Source organism: Otolemur garnettii, unplaced genomic scaffold (genome assembly GCF_000181295.1).
Source record: "Otolemur garnettii isolate 467f Iridium unplaced genomic scaffold, OtoGar3 scaffold00023, whole genome shotgun sequence".
NCBI classification, from domain to species: Eukaryota; Metazoa; Chordata; class Mammalia; order Primates; family Galagidae; genus Otolemur; species Otolemur garnettii.
The window spans coordinates 13,324,737-13,330,462 of NW_003852418.1; positions in this window are offsets into that span (position 1 = coordinate 13,324,737).

Genomic DNA, 5,726 nt, shown 5'->3' on the forward strand with positions numbered 1-5,726 from the left:
GAGGCAAGATTCTCTTGCCTCAGCCTCCCGAGTAGCTGGGACTACAGGCACCTGCCACAATGCCCGGCTATTTTTTGTTGCAGTTTGCTGGGGCCAGGTTCGAACCCACCATCCTTGGTATATGGGGCTGGCGCCCTACCTACTGAGCCACAGGCGCCATCCCAGAACCTTTTTTTTGTTCCAGGGCAGCCCAAGGCGAGCAAGTGAACTAAGTTCAGAGAATCAGGTCTCCCCAGGACTTGAACTGTGAGCAGAATGACTCAGAGATGGAAATACGGCTGTAGGGCAATGGACCCTGATGGACACCCTATCCTAGGACGCTGATCCTTGTTACTGCCTCACTTCACATAAATTCTGGGGGCCCTCAAATGCCCTTCTAGTGAATTTCCTTTTTTCCTTTTGCTGGCCAATACCAATCTCTGTTGCTTGCCACTAACACTCTGGTCATGTGGTCTCAGATGTTATTCTCATTAACCAGACTGGAGTGGAGAGTAAGAGTCACCATCCCCATTCTATAGATAGGAATCTATCCAATTACTCAGTAGTTTAATTTTTCTGTTCTCATATAGTAAAGGCCATCCAAATAGGGCAGTTAAAATGTGCTTTTTGTTATATTCACCTGGTAGAACTCACTGGATTTAATTATCCATGATTTTCACAAATACGAACTTTTGTCTTTAAGAGAAACAGTTACTTAAGGACACAAGTTAGAGATCTGTTTATCAGATTTAATTTGTCTAAGAAAGTTGTATGTTTTGGGTGGTGCCTGAGGCTCAAAGGAGTAGGGCACTGGCCCCATATACCAGAGGTAGTGGGCTCAAACCTAGCCCTGGCCAAAAATTGTGCGCAAAAAAAAAAAAAAAAAAAAAGTTGTATGTTTTTAGTGTTATCTGTGCAGTGCAATTTTCTCTAACATTTTAAAGTTTTGCTAATATTTAAAGTTTTGTTTGCCATACATATGTAAATGCATGCTATTATTTTCTTGATTTTTCATTAACTTATTAGAAAATCAAGCTTAATTTCTATTTTAGCATCCTCTGTAACAAGAATGTCTACAAGTCGGTGTGCTAAATTTTCCTACTACACAGTAAAATAATCATATAACTGGCAGAGTATAGGACCTGAATACTGAGTACCAGACTGGGGGGGTATCCCAAATGTTTAACTATTGAAGTGATGTTTTATGAATTGTACCTATTTGTTGAACTTGAGAGGACGGGGTCTGTGAACTGAACACTGGGTGGTCCTCTCCACAGAGAGAAAGTAGCTGGCTGGGGTGACCAGCTGCCTCAGTTTGCTTAGGACTTTTCTGGTGTAAGCACTGAGAATCCTGGTTTCTGCCCCCTCAATTCTGGGCAATGCAGAATGACTGGTCAGCCGTGGCTGACACAAAGATAATTTTAAGCCACCATCATTTTAGAGTTAACTTGGTTAGTATAGTTCCTGGGTCAAGGCCAAGTGGTAAAGGGGCAGGGTGGAAATAAAAACAATTCTAGACTTAGAAGTAGGAAAATCGGGTTTAAGAACTGTCTCTACTGCTCATTTGCCACTTGGCTTAATTGGGGATTTCTTAGTGGTAGAGCCTGAGACACGGACTTGAGCACAGTAGGTTCCTGGGAAGATGATCTCGAAAACACCCATGAAGGAATGAGGAAGCGAGACCAGTGTGCGCCAGTAGGGGGCGCACTATCACTGAGTTGACGCAGTGGGTAATTGGAATTTAGCTCCACATGGGCACTCAGAGGCAGTGTGGACAGCTGGGGACAGGGAGCCGGAGTGTTTATACACCAATCCTGTTAGTCACTGGCTGAGAACTGCTTCTAGGCATGTTAGTTCTAAAAACTTCTGACCTTCCCTAAGTGCATGAACAGAATGGGTTCCTTTTAGCAGAAAAAGCCCTCAGGCGAAGAGACGGGATGCAGGCGGTGGGATGCTGCTTAGAGAATACTTCATTGAAAAGGCCTCAGGAGCCCTAGCTAGGCACCGACCCCATCTGTTATAACCGTGGGCAGGCACATTTCCTTCTTGAGCTTTATTTTCTCCATGAATCGTAGAGAAGTGGGGGTTCAACCAGGGCTCCCTAAAGTATGAGACATGGAACTGGGCACCAGCTTTAAATAACACTGAATCACAGCCAAAAAGGGATTTTTTTTTTTTTTTTTGAGACGGAGTCTCACTTTGTTGCCCTCACTAGAGTGCTATGGTGTCATAGCTCACAGCAACCTCAAACTCTTGGGCTCAGAGGGATTCTCTTGCCTCAGACTCCCTAGTAGCTGGGACTACAGGTGCCTGCCACAGTACCTGGCATTTTTTAGAGACAGGGTCTTGCTCTTGCTGAGGCTGGTCTCCAACTCCTAAACTCAGTCAATCCACCCACCTTGGCCTCCCAGAGTGCTGGGATTATAGGCGTCAGCCGCTACGCCCTGCCGAGAAAGGGGTTCTTATATCTTGTTCAGATACACTGATTAGAAAGTCTCCACTGGGTGCTACTGTAACTCAAGCTCTTCTCTTTCAATCTCTCCTTTTTAACAAAAGAGAGGGTTATTCTTAATGTAAATCGCAGCATCTGGGATATAATAACAGTTTTAAAAAATTATTTATTTTCATGCCTACTGTCTATTTATGTTATGTAGTCTTGATCTTCCTAAATAAAAGTCGAGCTGAAAGACGAACATTAAGTAAATAATAATTGGACAGATGGGATGTTAATATGGTAAAAATCGCGAAGGTGAGACACTGGGTGAAAATGAACTCCGAATGCTCTCCTAGTTCAAAAGTTCAACCTGTCTGTGTTTCTTTGTTGTTTTGGTGAAACTTCCTGTAGCTGACTTTTCGGATCATATCTTAAACGTCTTGATGTGCTAGGTTTTGAACATGCCCTTCACTTCTGTGGCATGTTATTTAATGTATCAAACAGAGACAAACTGTGGTTAATGGTTATATAAAGATCACTCGTTCTGGGCACTTTTCTGTCATGTGCTGTGAACAGATTTCCTCACATGCCTCAATTCTGCTGAAGGAGAGATTTCAATTTGGTCATCTTCATTGTCTGCATCAGGCCACAAGATAACATCAGCAGTTTTTGCTGAGCCTCCCCCCAACAAAGAGAACTATTTAAGATGGGTAAATGTCGGGCGGCGCCTGTGGCTCAAAGGATAGGGCACTGGCCCCGTACGCCAGAGGTGGCGGGTTCAAACCCAGCCCTGGCCAAAAACTGCAAAAAAAAAAAAACACAAAAGATGAGTAAATGTGTCCCCAATAGTCACTTGAGATCATGGTTGTATTCAAGATTTCTAAACAAAGGAGAGTAGTTAAATAAGAAAAGTGATTGTGGTTGCAAGCTTTGATAAGCTTTAAGAGAGAAAAGGTATGTTGAAGCTAACCAAACTTGCATTTAATTTAATAGCTGAAGAAACACCTGGCTTTCACAAAGAATGCTGTGATTTAAAGCAACATATTCTAAGCCCAGTCTGTTTTCTCCATAGCAAATCCAAGATGCAACGTTTTCTGGAAATAGGTCACATTCTCGGTGCTTGGTATAAATACTATGTCCCACTAGAGGGCGCGATTTAGTTGTGTATTCCGCGTTCTTTTTCTAAGAATAATAAAAAAATGACTACAGGGCTATGAATTCTGATGTGATTCTTGTTGAGCATGTTATGAAATTTCCTCCCAGACATTGTTTTATTTTTCCGCATATATGTGTGAAATTCCACCTTAAGAAGTATGCGTGACCCCGAATCTCAGGATGGATAAAGTCCCAGTGGTATTACGTTAGGATAGAAGCGAGAGATGTAAGTTTACGTTATTGTAATCCCGTAGGTCTTTTGACTATTGTTTCTCTCTCTGTTTCTGCACAAAGGAAATTTATTGTAAATAGGAATACTGTCTGTTTAGCTCTTTTGTGAAAAGACAAAACAAGGCAGTGGGGCCTAGGTGGGTGATTCTGTTAGTTTTATCAGAGTGACTTTTGTTACCTAAAACAACTTCCAGAATGATCTTTCAGTTTTTTTTTTTTTTTGGGATTTCAGTCTCTTGAGCTTGTATTGTCTTAGCAATAACCATGGCCTACTTCTCTTTGATTCCAATTCTGCTAGAATTCCTAACTTTCTCTTTTGAGTTGGGGTTTCTCAAACCATGGGGTATGAATTGCTGGTGTTCTTAAAATGACACTGAACTGCGTCACCTTTAGAAGTCAATCATGAATTTCCCTCTAATTTTAAGGAAAAAAAATCAATCAATGTGATTTTCTCAATTTAAATGATCTTACTGTGTTACATTTTTCTTAAAACGATTCCAGTTTAAGTCTCTAGTTTAACCTGAAACACAGTCACATATAAAATTTAGTTACTTAAAGCTTAGTCAATTAATTTTCAGATTGTTAGACAAAAGGCTTCACCTAAACATGTTTAGAAATTCTGAATTCTAAAGACTTCTAAATGCTAAAGAATTCTGACTTCTAAGAAATCTAAATTCTTTTTTATTTGTATAATTACACATGTATGAACATATGCTTTTATAGAATTTGAATAATTAATATTTCATGATGTCATTTTTAACACAGAGGTAAAATGATAATCCCTCTTCATTCTTTCTTGCAAATCTTCTGTCTTCCCCCAAGTTAGTCCCCGTTCAAATTTACGTGTATATACTCGGGACATTTCCTATGCATATGTGTCGTTCTGTAGTTGAAAAAGAAGACTTAGTTTTGGTTGCTTTTATCTACGGGAAGCATAGTTTATGTACTGAGATGTGGCTTTTTCTAGTTAACAGTGCGTCTGGGCCATCTCTCCCTCTCCCTCCTGTGTGTCTGTCTGCTTCTTTATACCTTTTGGAGAATATTCCAGAGTCTGTGTGGATGTTCTTTCATTTAGTGTGTGGAGATCATGGTTGGATCCACTTTTAAAATATTTTCAGCAACTCTGCAAGAGGTAATCTTATTTGTACACCTGTGGGTCTTTCTCCAGACTCTCTAGTGGGGTCCCTTGATTATAGGGCGAGTTTATAATTTTTTGTCAGCATGTCTTCCCTCAGAACTTGTCCCCTGCTACTCTCCCCTCCCCTTCTTCCTCTCCTTCCCTCTCCTCCCCTCTTCTTTCCTTTCCTTTTCAACAGGGTCTCACTCTCTTGCCCCGGTTGGAGTGCAGTGGCATTGTTGTAGCTTGTAGCAACCTTGAACTCTTTGGCTCAGATATCTTCCTGCCTCAGCCTCCCAAGTAGCTGGTACTACATGCATGAGCCACCACACCAGGCTAATTTTTCTACTTTTTATAGAGATGGGATCTCACTGTGTTGCTCAAATACCCAATCTCAAGTAATCTTCCTGCCTCAGCTGCCTAAAGTGCTGGGATCACAAGCGTGAGCCACTGTGCCTGGCCTTATCCCTCCAGTTCTTGATGCTGGGAGTCACCTATTAAAACTGTGACTCGGGAGATGGTCCCAGAAGTTCTCACAAGGATCTGCATGAGGCTTGTGAGATGGGAAAGCTTTTGAACCCTCTTATGTCGATTTGATGAGACAACTCAGCCTCCAGTTTTGAGGATAAGGCTAGCTCCAAGATGATTCAATTTCTTAGAGAGAACTGGTGTTGACGACCATTATTCTGATAAGGTGAATCTTCCTTGGCTGAAGAAGAATGTGAGATTTCAATCCTGTGAACACTCAATTCTGTGAGTACTTAACCTATGTGAGCTACTGTGTCAGTCAAGGCTTGGTAGAAAACAATA